Source organism: Heteronotia binoei, chromosome 16 (assembly GCF_032191835.1).
Source record: "Heteronotia binoei isolate CCM8104 ecotype False Entrance Well chromosome 16, APGP_CSIRO_Hbin_v1, whole genome shotgun sequence".
In the NCBI taxonomy this organism is placed as follows: Eukaryota; Metazoa; Chordata; class Lepidosauria; order Squamata; family Gekkonidae; genus Heteronotia; species Heteronotia binoei.
In genome coordinates this window covers 39,730,575-39,744,570 of record NC_083238.1, presented here as the reverse complement: position 1 = coordinate 39,744,570, position 13,996 = coordinate 39,730,575, and the positions used below count along the sequence as shown (strand labels likewise).

Here is a 13,996-nt window from a genome sequence, read left to right as displayed (position 1 = left end):
TTTAATGCCAGTAGCTCATGAAGTAGAATTTTTGCTCACAGCTTAGAGGGAACGTTGATGATGGAGTGTGGAAAACTAAAATAAAGTGATTTTAGACAAGTGACATATGTCATACTGGTTTGACAGAAAACCTTATTTATAGATCCTGGTGGGCAGCTGTGTTGGCCTGAAGCAACTGAACAAAATTGTCGCTACTGGACTCCAATCTTATGTACAATTAGGGATGCCAGACCCCCAGTGGAGGAGGGGTCCCTCGCTTTCTCCACCTCTTCACCACTGGCCAGCAGGGGGGAATTATCCCTCCCAAACAGGGAATAATGCCAAAAATAAATGTGCTCTGCCTACATGACCTGGAAGTGATGTAGGCACCTTGGGGATGCCAGGGGCGATGCTCTGGTTTTTGGGCAAAACTCCATGGAAGAAGCTAATTCTACCATAGAGTTTGCAAAAAAAAAAAAAAAGCAGAGTGTCCCCCCCCCCTCAACATCCCCAACCCTCACCAGGACACAAGAAGGATGATACAATGTGAGTCAAGGCAATGAATGACATGAGACATCTAATAAGTAGTTTATTTTTATTGTTTAAGGTAAAGGTAGTCCTCTGTGAAAGCACCGAGTCGTTACCAATCCATGGGGTGATGTCACGTCACAATGTTTTCTTGGCAGACTTTTTACGGGGTGATTTGCCATTGCCTTCCCCAGTCATCTGCACTTTCCCCCCAGTAGTCTGTATGCTCTAAGCTGAGTTAGTGTGAGCTCATTTTACCAACCTCAGAATGATGGAAGGCTGAATCAACCTTGAGCCAGCTACCTGAACCCAGCTTCTGCCAGAATTGAACTCAAGTTGTGAGCAGAGTTTGGACTGCAGTACTGCAGCATCACAACTTTGCACCACGGGTCTCTTTAAGCATAGTAGGACTAGGAAAATCAGTGGCATACAGTAAACTATATCACTTACCCCACCTCTCCACCACTGTTAAGGCTGGGAGAGTGGGCTTCAGTATGGGCAAGTGTGAAGTAATGCATATTGGAGCCGAAAATCCTAACTCTAAATACACGTTGATGGGGTCCAAACTGGTGGAGACTGACCAGGAGAGAGATCTTGGAGCTGCGATAGATAATTTCCTGAAAACCTTGACTCTGTGTGCAACTGCAATAAAAAAAGGCAAATGCTATGCTGGGGATTATTAGGAAGGGAACTGAAAAAGAAGCAGCCAGTATGATAATGCCCCTGTATCAACTGATGGTGTGGCCTCATTTGGAATATTATGTACAGTTCTCATCACCACACCTCAAAAAAGATACCATAGCACCTGTAAAAGTGCAGAAAAGGGCAACTAAAATTATTAAGGGGATGGAACACTTACCCTATGAAGAAAGGGTAAAGAGATCAGGGCTCTTTAGATTCTGAGAAATGACAACTGAGGGGTGACATGATAGAGGATTACTAAATTATACATGAGATAGAGAAGGTAGAGAAAGAAGTACTTTTCTCCCTTTCTCACAATACAAGAACTCATCAGCACTTGAAGCAGTGGGTTTAGAACAGATAAAAGGCAGTACTTCTTCACCCAAAGAATAATATGTGGAATCCACTGCCACAAGAAGTGGTGGTGGCTACACATACAGACAGCTTCAATAGACTATTAGATAAATGAACTGAGCAGAGGTCAATCAGTGGCTATTAGATGTAAGGTATAGAGGGAACACTTTGTCTGGGACAGTGATGCTCTGTATTCTTGGTGCTTTGGGTGGGGGGCAACATTGACCTGATCCACAGTGGCTTCTCTTATATTCATATGTTTTTACAGAGTTTCCCCTGAAATTGCTAGAGCATCACCTTGCAAAACCATAGTTTCCAGCAAATTCCTAACGCATCCTGTGCAATGTGCCCAGCACGATACGTCACTTCCGGGTGACATCATCATGCTGCATGGTGATGGGCTCTTTGGGGGGCAGGGATCAGCCTCCTCCCTGCCAGGAGGTTTGGGCCTGCCAAACCAGGCCTGGGAGCCTTAATTTCAATCCAGGTGGCATTTTTGAAATTCATGGGTTTCCATTACAAAGATGCTAAACTTCTGGTCTCTGTGGGCTGGCTCCCCCCTCCCTTTTTTTTTTTGCTGAGCTCTTTGTGACTTTTTCTTTTTACATTGGAGCCACTTAGAGTTGCCAAGTCTCCCGCAGCCTCTGGTGGGGGACTGTTTTTGTACCATAGAGTTTTCCCTCCCAAAATGCTAGAGCATCCAGGAAAACCATAGAGTTTTCCCAGAAACGCCTAGAGCAGCTGGCACGTAACGTCACCGGTGCAATGACATCGCTTGCAGGTGATGTCATCATGCCGGTGACATCAGGGGAGGTTCCCCCTGCTGGCTCAAAGTGGGTCGGCGGGTTGAGAACCCCCACCCAGCCCGGTGGCTTGACAGCCCTAGAGCCACTACATTAAGGTTCTATCCCATGCAGATAACAGCAGAAGCCACTCTGTGTCATGATGGAGCCGGCTTTGTGGACTCTTCCCACGTGGCCAGACGTTACAGGAGGAAGCAGTGTTGCGGCAGCTCCATTGCTAGCTTCAAGCAAAGGGCTTAGAAAAGGAAGCCTCTGCCATCTCTATCTCAAAACAAGTTGTTACAAACCAGGGGACAGAAATGCCCAACTCCCGAAGCATGAATAATGTGCCATTAAAGGAAAAAACATGGCTAGCCTTGTATTCCACATAAACATGTTAGTTTTTTACTGCTTCTATCTTAAATATTTCACGCTGTGTGTGGGTTAGCTGTTGCTGTGCTAATAATTTTAATTTTGTTATATGGCCATTTCAGATATAAGACTGTAGAAGCATGCTTGTGTCAGGCAGGCTTGTAAAAATAATAGGAGAGTGTGTCCCCGCCCCAGTCCAATTTGCTAGAACTTTGTAAAAGGCTTGCACTTTTAATTTTTATTCTTGTCCATATAACTAATTATTATTATTACCAAATAATTAATCCTCAGCAGAGATGCTTCCAGTAACGTCACTCCCCTCTTTTTCCCCTTCCCCAGAGCATACAGTTGTTGCTTACTATTTGTGATGCTTGGAGGGAAGGTGGTGTGGTATGGCTTGATCTCATCAAATCTCAGGAACCAAAGCAGGGTCAGCACTTGGAAGGGAGACCACCAAGGAAGACTCTGCAGAGGAAGGCAATAGCAAACCACCTCTACTTCAAACTTGCCTTGAAAGCAGGGTCAGCACTTGGAAGGGAGACCACCAAGGAAGACTCTGCAGAGGAAGGCAATGGCAAACCACCCCTGTTTCTCACTTGCCTTGAAAGCAGGGGTGGTACTTGGAAGGGAGACCACCAAGGAAGACTCTGAAGAGGAAGGCAATAGGGTGGCCAGACCGTCCCGGCCTCCCAGGACTTTCCCGGTTCTGGCCACCAATTCCCGCCTCCCAGGCTGCCTATACCGGGACCATTAAAGGTCCCGGTTTAGCCAGCCCCGGAGGCGGTGGGCCGCGGGCGCCGGCGGGGAAGGCGGCGAGTGAGGGAGGGAGCGTCCCTGCGCGTGGAGGGCTTCCAGCGACCAGCGACTCTGGAGGGCCTCCAGCGACCAGCGCCGAACAGCCGAGGCCGCGGAGAGGCCGGCGCTGGTCCCTGGAGGCCCTCCAGAGACCAGCGCAGGCCCTCCCCGGCCTCCGCAGCCGCTGCCAGCCTCGCCAGCAGCACCAGCCGCCGGGAGGAGAGGCCGCCCCCCTGGAAGAAGGTAAGCTGGGAGGGTGGGGGCCGAAAGCGGGGGGGCTGGCGGGAGGGGGCGGCCTCCCTTCCTTCCTTCCCTTCCTCCCTTCCCTCCCTCCTCCCTTCCCTCCTTTCTTCCTTCCCTCCCTCCTCCCTTCCTTCCTTTCTTCCTTCCTTCCCTCCCTCCTCCCTTCCTTCCCTCCCTCCTCCCTTCCTCCCTTCCCTCCCAACCTCCTCCCTCCCTTCCTTCCTTCCTTCCTTCCTTCCTTCCTTCCTTCCTTCCTTCCTTCCTTCCTTCCTTCCTTCCTTCCTTCCCTCCCCCCTCCCTTCCCTCCCTCCCCCTCCCTTCCTTCCTTCCTTCCTTCCCTCCCCCCTCCCTCCCTTCCTCCCTTCCTTCCTTCCTTCCTTCCTTCCCTCCCCCCTCCCTCCCTTCCCTCCCTCCCTCCCCCTCCCTCCCTTCCTTCCTTCCTTCCTTCCTTCCTTCCTTCCTTCCTTCCTTCCTTCCTTCCTTCCTTCCCTCCCCCCTCCCTCCCTTCCTTCCTTCCTTCCTTCCTTCCTTCCTTCCTTCCTTCCTTCCTTCCTCCCTTCCTTCCTTCCTCCCTCCCTTCCTTCCTTCCCTCCCTCCCTCCCTTCCCCCCTTCCCTCCTTATGTTCTTATGTGACACAGAGTGTTGGACTGAATAGGCCACTGGCCTGATCCAACATGGCTTCTCTTATGTTCTTATGTGACGCAGAGTGTTGGACTGGATGGGCCACTGGCCTGATCCAACAGGGCTTCTCTTATGTTCTTATGTGACGCAGAGTGTTGGACTGGATGGGCCACTGGCCTGATCCAACAGGGCTTCTCTTATGTTCTTATGTGACGCAGAGTGTTGGACTGGATGGGCCACTGGCCTGATCCAACAGGGCTTCTCTTATGTTCTTATGTGACGCAGAGTGTTGGACTGGATGGGCCACTGGCCTGATCCAACATGGCTTCTCTTATGTTCTTATGTGACAATACTGACTTTGGTGGACCCAAGCACTGATTCAGTGTAAGGGAGCTTTGTGTTTGTGACTGGAGTGGACAATACTGACTTTGGTGGACCCAAGCACTGATTCAGTGTAAGGGAGCTTTGTGTTTGTGTCTTCTGGTGCAATTTTGTTCTCAGATCCTGTATTTACTTCATCAGTATATGGGATAAGGCACTTTCTCAACTGTGCTGCATAATGCAGCCTATTTATTTTGTCCTGTTTGCTCTGTTGGCTCTATCTGCGCCACCTTCATCACTTTCGGGGTGTGGATCCCCCAGTGGGGTGGTCTCGCGACTCCCTCCGCCGGCTGTTTCTGATAGCCCTGCGCCCCCTCTTTCATTTGATATGTGTCCCGTGCGGGTGCCACCCTCCCGCCGGGAGATGCCGCAAAATGAGCCCCCTTGAGGCTTATGGCGGCAGGGCTCGGGAGAAGCGAGCTAGACTGCTGTTCTTTTGAGGGGTTATAGAGTGTTTCGAGCATCGGTCCCATCATTGTGGGGCCCAGGGGGCCGGCGCAGCGGCACGCTGAAGCAGCCTGTCGGTCACTTCCGGGTTCCTGTCCTGCATCTCGACCTGTGTTATTAGTGACAGGCTGCTTCGGCGTGCCGCTGCCCGGCCCCCTGGGTCCCACAACGATGGGACCGATGCCACAGGGACGGGCTCGAAACACTCTATAACCCCTCAAAAGAACAGCAGTCTAGCTCGCTTCCCCCGAGCCCTGCCGCCATAAGCCTCAAGGGGGCTCATTTTGTGGCATCTCCCGGCGGGAGGGTGGCACCCGCACGGGACACATATCAAATGAAAGAGGGGGCGCAGGGCTATCAGAAATAGCCGGCGGAGGGAGTCGGGAGACCACCCCACTGGGGGATCCACACCCCGAAAGTGATGAAGGTGGCGCAGATAGAGCCAACAGAGCAAACAGGACAAAATAAATAGGCTGCATTATGCAGCACAGTTGAGAAAGTGCCTTATCCCATATACTGATGAAGTATATACAGGATTTGAGAACAAAATTGTTTCCGGCGGTGATATTTGGGGGATTTTTGGGGACGTCACAGGAAGTGCTGTGAAGTCACTTCCTGTTTCCGGCAGTGGCATTTGGGGGAAATGATGTCATTTGGGGGAAGTGATGTCACAGGAAGTGATGTCACTTCCCGTTTCCGGCAGGTGACGTGGGGGAAATGATATCACAGGAAGTGGCGCCACTTCCTGTTTCCGGCGGTGGCATGACATCACCGGAAGTGACGTCACTTCCTCTTTCCGGCTTCGCGCGCACACACCCCTACCTTCCCCCCCCCCCCAAGGTGTCCCTGGCTGGCCTTCAGACATTATGGTCACCCTAGCAATAGCAAACAACCTCTGCTTCTCACTTGCCTTGAAAGCAGGGTTGGTACAAGAGACCACCAAGGAAGACTCTGCAGAGGAAGGCAATGGGAAACCATCCCTGCTTCTCACTTGCCTTGAAAGCAGGGTTGGTACTTGGAAGAGACCACCAAGGGTTGGTACTTGGAAGAGACCACCAAGGGTTGGTACTTGGAAGAGACCACCAAGGAAGACTCTGCAGAGGAAGGCCACCTCTGCTTCTCCTTTGCCTTGGAAGTCCCTTGCTGGGATTTGCCATAAATCAACTGTGACTCGACAGCACTTTACACACATTCACACACACACACACACACACACACACACTTGTGGTTCTTGATTCTGTTTTTAAAATCTCATGTTACAGATAGGAATACTGTAAATGGATACTGCAAAGTAGAAGGACATCCTGCTGTCTTTTATATTAAAATGCATAGCTTGTTTAATTGATCCAACCACTGTGTTCTTTTACGAAGGCAAAGAGATTGGATTTATACCCCGCCCTTCACTTGGAGTCTCAGAGCATCTTCTGGTCTCCTTTCCCTTCCCCTCCCCTCACCAGACACCCTGTGAGGTAGGTGGGGCTGAGAGCGCTCTTGAGAAAACTGCTCTTGAGAGAACAGTTCTGAGAGAATTATGACTAACCCATGGTCACTCCATCAGTTACATGTGGAGAAATGGGAAATCAAACCCAGTTCTCCCAAATAACAGTTTGCACACTTAACCACTACACCAAACTGGCTCTCTTTTAAGCATCTGTACCACATTATCAGATGCCTACATTTTTTATTCCCCTTCATCAAGTAATAGTATGTCTGTACAGTTGAATTTGTTTTCAGCAAACAGCAAATCCTGTCTACAATAGATGCAATGAACCTAACATTTGTCCCAACTTGAACATTCTCTTATGCAAGTGAAGGGCTTATTTATACTTTCTTAGACACTGCAATACTGAACAACCTGAAAGGAATTTATATCCTCGCCAGAACAGCTGAGTGTGATTACTAGCTAGCCTGTGATGCCTTGAAACCTTGCTAAACAGACATTTATTTTGTAGAGCCCTTTTGTATGGGCAAACATATATTTTAAGGGTCTGTAAAGAAAGTGGTTGTCAGGTGAATTGCACTACGACCAGCAGCTAGACTTATTAACAGTGCAGTACCTAAACAGGATTGCTTTCCCCAGTGCTGGATTAAAACCTATGGAGGCCCCTAGGCAGTCAAAATCTTGGGGACCCCCTTGCATATTATCTCAGAGTTGTAGCACCCACCCTGCTGCCTGCGGCCCCTGTTGCAGCCTGCAGGCACCTTCTCAAAGGCCCCTTTGACAAAGTTGCGGGGGAGAGGCAGAGAGAGGCAAACTTGGCAACGACACCAGCAGGAGACGCACAGGCAAGCTGGGCAAAGAGCAGCTCAGTTGCTGGCTGTGCGTGCAGGCTCTGAGGGCTGCAAGCAGGGGCGAAACTGGGGCAGGGGGGTTAGCCTGGGGCTCCTAAAGGCATGGGGGCCCTTAGGCTACTTGGCCTACTTGTTAATCCAGCCCTGGCTTTCTCTTGTGTGGGGGCGGGGGGAGCCCGTTGATTGTTCTCCAGCCTCGCCTAGCCCAACACTTTAGAAATGCTAATGGCCTCCCTGGCTGGGAACAATGGAATGGTCAGCTCACAAGTCTGGAGGGTGGGATATAAATCTAATCTCTAATTTCTTCTTCTTCTTCTAACACTACTATTTGGATTGAGATTATTTCCTGGAGAAGGGTTTAATCCTGAAACACTGAATTTATACGGAAATTAGTTGTAGATTATCTGGAATTCATGTTGTGCACTATATTTCATATTTATCCACAACTTTCTTCTTGGAACAGACTCTCCATTTTACAAGCTTGGACTTTCATTTTCAAGATTCTATTATTCATAAATAGGTGTCTAGCAGTGCAATCCTAAGCAGGTCTACTCAGAATTCTCCTAAAGTCTGCTCAATGGGACTTACTCCCAGGAGAGTGTTTTTAGGATTGCACTGTTAGTATGCTTTCATTTGGTCAGGAATGTGGCAGTGTTGTATGTGACTGGTATTCAATCATGATATAAATGTATTTGTGGTGTCCCAGAACACAGATTTGGTTTTTGTTCCCTCCTCCTCTTTTCTAGACCAGTGATGAAGTCTATTCTCTCTCTCCCTCCCTCTCCCTCTGTGGGTGGGTGTTTGGATGAGATGCAAGATTTTATGTGATGAAAAATCAGCAAGGGGATTGCTGGAGTGGAATAAAGAGCAACAAATCACTGTGTGTAATGTGACGTGGGTCTCCCCTCCCATGCAATTCTCACTGCTGACTGTACAAAACACGTCCAAGCTGCCATATTCAGTCTACTTCTTCTAAAGCAGCCCTGTTCAGCCTTAATGGGTCAATTTGAGCAGTAAGTGGTGAAGGCACAGAGAGCCTTTATTATTGCACTGCAAGCCTTTCTGTTTGGCGTACAGTTAAGCCTTACCTAAGTATAACCACGTAGTTCTTTTGGTCAGATAGTGGGAACATCTGGATTTCATGAGCTTTGCTTCCTGCTTGCCACACCGAAATGTCCTCAAGCATGCACTTATTACTACACTCGGGGATCTTTGCCTGACCTGAAATCTTACCTTGGCTTAGAAACTCGTGGTGGAGAATGTTGAAATGCTCACGCGAATGAGGACCAGTTTCGATAAACCAGATCAGATGGTGGCTCTCTTCAAAACATTGTCTTGTAAATACTTAACCTATTGCTGTTCTTTAATTTGTATGCTTGAATGGAACTGTGCAGATGATTAATAACACTGGACTTAAAAAAAAAACCATTTCAATAATCCAAATGATTTGTTATCTTTCACTGTAAATCATTAGTTTATTAATATAGCAGATTTAATTGATTTGCTCCATTTATACTTCACCATTCTCTCCTGTGGGGTCACAGAGTGCTTTACATTATTCTCCTCTCTTCCATTTTATCCTCACAACAATCCTGGAAGGCGGGGCTTTTTTGTAGAAAAAGCCCAGCAGGAACTTATTTGCATATTAAAAGCCCAGCAGGAACTCATTTGCATACTAGGTCACACCCCCTGACATCACAATTGTCTCACACACATTTTTTTAGAAAAAGCCCAGCAGGAACTTATTTGCACATTAGGCCACACCCCTTGATGCCAACCCAGCAGAAACTGCATTCCTGCTCAAAAAAAGCCCTGGCCTGGTGATAATCATCCTAGTAGATATTCTCACAACTATATGCATTGCTTGGATTCAGTGGTCCCTCTTCATATCTTGGTATGTATCTGTCATCTTTGATGCTACATGCTTTTTCTTTCATGCCATGGAACTTGATAGATGAGAACTTGAGTGTTTTAAATTAACAAAGCTCTGTTCTGGATTCATACTGTCACAAACACTTTCCTAAAGTGCTTGTTTCTTTTCAGAAAATACTACTCCATGGTCTTCATGGCAGTCTCCTTACCCACTCTGTACAGTAAAATGATGTCTCAGTACAGCCCAATCACTGAAGGTAGCATTCAAACCAAATGCATTTATGTTGTGAAGATCTGTTTGTTTGTTGACCATGGAAGCAAGGCTGTTTAGGTTTTGTATGACTGTCTTCTAGCTTTCACTTTATGGTAATGGTGTTTTGGGGTGGGGTTTTAGTGTGTGAATTATATAATGTCAGTTTTATATCTCCCAGTATTGCCAGGGCTTTTTTGTAGCAGGAACTTCTTTGCATATTAGGCCAATTCTCCAAGAGCTTACAGGGCTCTTAGTACAGGACCTACTGTAAGCTCCAGGAGGATTGGCTACATCAGGGGTGTGTGACCTAATATGCAAAGGAGTTCCTGCTACAAAATAAAGCCCTGAGTATTGCTATGAAAGCGGAGGTTAAATTACCTCAGTTATGGTCATACTTTACTAGTAGACGTTCTTACCAAGAATGTGTTCTGCACTTGCACATAAAAGAGACACTAAACACCACTGGCCAGCATTTGTAGGGATGAAAAGTATTAGCAAAGATTATAAAAAATAATTCTAGTAGCCACTTACCTTATAAGCAATTGTAATTTCTACATATTTCTGCCTTAGATTTGCAGCGATCCTCTTTCTTAGGTTTTGTATACCAGCAATACATTCTGGTGCTCAGGGCTTTTTGGGGGCAGGAGCACACAGGAGCAGACCTCCACCCAGGCTGGCCAGGGCTCCAGCTGGCATGCTGGGGGAGGCATCTTTAAATGCCTCCCCAACGGCTTCAGCCTTCCTCAGCATGCCCCCTCAGTAAGCATGCTGGGGAAGGCCTCAGGAGAGCTCCTGCTCGGACCCGGCACCATGAGTTCTGCTGCCTCAGGCAGAAACCTGCCCCCCTGCCCCCTACCCTCATACTAACCACGTGCAGCGATGTCATCACTCAGTCTGCCCCCTTGGCCAGCCCTCTCCCTCACTTCAGAGGGAGCTGGTTGGGAAGGGAACAGCCGTCCACGTGCTTTTTCCTGCGTTCCTTGGAATGCAGGAAGAAGCATGCGGACGGCTGTTCCCAGCCAGCTCCTTCTGAAGTGGGGGGGGGACAGCTGGCTGAGGGGGCAGGACGAACATTCTCGTGGCCATTCCCTTCCCAGCCAGCTACCTCTGAAGGGAGGAGAGAGCCAAATATTCTCACTCAGCCCGCCCCTTGGCCAACTCTCTGCCTCTTCAGAGGGAGCTGGCTAGGAATGGCCGCCCGCATGCTTTTTCCTGCGTTCCTTGGAACGCAGTATGAAGCGCGCAGACGGCCATTGAACATATGAAGCTGCCTTATACTGAACCAGACCCTTGGTCCATCAATGTCAGTATTGTCTTCTCAGACTGGCAGCGGCTCTCCAGGGTCTCAAGCTGAGGTTTTTCCACACCTATTTGCCTGGACCCTTTTTTGGAGATGCCAGGGATTGAACCTGGGACCTTCTGCTTCCCAAGCAGATGCTCTACCACTGAGCCACCGTCCCTCCCATTCCCAGCCAGCTCCTTCTGAAGGGGGGGAGAGGGCTGGGCAGCGGCCGCCCACGTGCTTTTCCTGCATTCCAAACGCAGGAAGAAGTGTGTGGGCGACCGCTGCCCAGCCTGCTCCTTCGGTGCGAGTGGGGATGGGGTGTGGGTGCCTGCCTTCACTCCTGAGGTGAGGTGGCGCTCCAGGCGGCTGCCTCCCTTGCCGACTTCCATGCACCGGCTCTGCTCCCCCTCGGCTATTTCTACCCCCAAAAAGCCCTGCTAGTGCCTAGTAGCCATCAAGAACTCAAAACTAAAACTTTGAAGCTGATATAGTATGAGAAAAAAGGAAACTTGGATTTTTTTTCTTTAAAAAAGGATTTTAAATTATACCATTTTGCAGTATTAATTTTAAAGGTCTTTAGATCCTCTTTATGAAATTGCAAGTACTGAAGGGCTCCTGTAGCATATCTGAAAGTGAATCCATCTCTAATGTTACCCTGCTGCTGTTAAAAGATATCTTCCATTCAGCAGAAACGCTCAAAGTGTAAGTGAAGGTAAAGTAATAACACAAATGTGTTTTCTGTTTAGGTCACTGCAACAATATCCATTGCCTGGCCAAAGCTATCAACCAGATTGCTGCAGCTTTATTTACCATTCACAAGGGAAGCATTGAAGACCGTCTCAAAGAATTCTTGGCTGTAAGTACAGTTTTGATACGGGAACAATCTGCTCCAGAAATCAGTCTTTTATTTCCACCAAGACTATCAGCTGTGCTGTGATTAACATTTTAGTTTTAATTTTTGTCTTGAAGCCAAATGACATTATCACGGCTTTCTTTTACGCAGCAGTGATTACCAAGCTGACTGAAAAGGGTCAGAATAGCACTATAGGCAGGGCTCACTTTGTAATAGGAGCTCCTTTGCATATTAGCCCACACCTACCCGATGTAGCCAATCTTCCAAGAGCTTACAGAGCTCTAATTACAGGGCCTACTGTAAGCTCTTAGAGGGTTGGTTACATCAGGGGCTGTGGCCTAATATGCAAAGGAGCTCCTGCTACAAAGTGAGCCCTGACTATAGGCATGCATGACTGAGTACAGATGGGCAAACCATGCCGCCCCAAACTGGAGTGGCCAAATCCTGATCAGATGATCTCATGCGATGTGCCCATATATTGTGCAAGGGACATTTTGGTGCATTCACACAGTTGTTGTGCGCCATCCCCTTAGCGCAGTTTGGGGTTCTTTTTTCCCCTTACATTTTTAGTGGCCATGCGCTCATGTGCACGTGCGCTCTAGGCAGTTTTTTTTTTAAAAAAAAAAGAATACAAGTGAGTGCCTAGAATGGATTGGTGGGTTCACACTGCCAATCCGTCTCACTTGCGTGCCCCCACAGTCAGATGTCCAGAAAGATGGATGGAGTGCAACCAGGGGTAGAATTCTAGCAGGAGCTCCTTTGCATATTAGACCACACACCCCTGATGTAGCCAATCCTCCTGAAGTTTACGAGGCTCTTTTTTGCAAGCTCTTGGAGGACTGGCTACATCAGGGGTGTGTAGTCTAACGTGCAAAGGAGCTCCTGCACCCCTCAGTGCAACAGAAGAATTTGCTAGAAACGTCAGAGGACGGGGTGAGTGCGGGAGAGGGACGGATGGCAGTTGTATCTGTCTGATCTTGCTGGGGCTGTCCCTATGTCGGCTCAAATTGGCCATCTGAATTCAGCCCATAAGTATCAGTTGCTGCTTGACTCTTGCTGACTTGCAACAATATCATTCTGATCCAGGAACTGCAGCGCTCACCTGATAATCTGTGCAATTATGGTCCACCTGTTCCCTTTATTACTGCGGAATGTGCTGCAGTCAAAATCTCATAGCATTCCTAATGTGAAAATGGTAGTTTGTTTTAAACAAATTGTGCTTTTCCCATGGAATGAAAATAGTTGTTTTTTTAAGCAGGTATCTTAGTTGCAGTTTGTGTGTTGGTTTATTTTAGTTTGCATCCACTAGTCTAACTAAAGATTAGTCAGGAAACAGACAAAGCCCCTACATGGAACAGCAGATCCGGTTTCTTACTCCTAGACATGGTAAGTTTACATACAAGTTACCAGAGCTTTTTTTTTTAGGGAAATCTCAGCAGCAACTCATTTGCATGTTAGGCCACACCCCCTCACACCAAGCCAGCCAGAACTACATTTCTTTGCGTTGCTGCTCAAAAAAAAAAAAAGCCCTGGAAACAAAGATTTTTATAAAATCTCCCCACCCCGAGTAGAAGCTTCTGAATTTTTATCATCAAAGCTTAGTGTTTGATGGCCCTTTGGGACAGACACTGTGGCATGCCATTTTCCTCAAGCCAAGCAGGAATGCAAATGCGACAACTAACGTGGGTAAACATCACACCCATTGAAACCTGGCCAAGCCATCCATAACCCTGGTCAAGCCAGCTGGAACCCTGGCCAAATTAGCCGGAACTGTGTTCCGGTGCGTTCCTGTTAAAAAAAAAAAAAAAGCCCTGCAAATTACTGTTCTTCATACCTCTAATCAGGGCTTTTTGTGTAGCAGGAGTTCCTTTGCATATTAGGCCCCACACCTTTGATGTAGCCAATCCTCCAAGAGCTTACAATAGGCCCTGTACTAAGAGCCCTGGAAGCCTCTTGGAGGATTGGCTACATCGGGTGTGTGGCCTAATATGCAAAGCAGTCCCTGCTACAAAAAAGCCCTGCATCTAATCATAGCTAGCAAGGAGGTTCTGAGTGACATTCTAAAACTCTTGCAGGGTTTCTCTCCCCCCCCCCCTTTCCCTCTTTACTAGTAGGTTTTTAAAAAAACTTTATGTGACATAGAAGTCCCAGAATAGGGGCATTTTAGGATTTAGGTGAATTTCATTCATGCATGCAGTTTTACAGTTGTCATTTGCACTAAATAATTGCAAGTTAAAACGGTAAAGAAAAACAAGAA

General features: G+C 47.9%; 1 long non-coding RNA gene across 1 annotated transcript; it reads left to right on the top strand.

The window, feature by feature from the left end:
• Nucleotides 1-9,532: 9,532 nt before the first annotated feature.
• LOC132585481 (uncharacterized) lies at nucleotides 9,533-11,698 on the top strand. The gene is made up of 2 exons (XR_009556311.1): nucleotides 9,533-9,605; nucleotides 11,633-11,698. It is a non-coding gene; the product is annotated as an uncharacterized LOC132585481 (long non-coding RNA).
• Nucleotides 11,699-13,996: the final 2,298 nt, after the last annotated feature.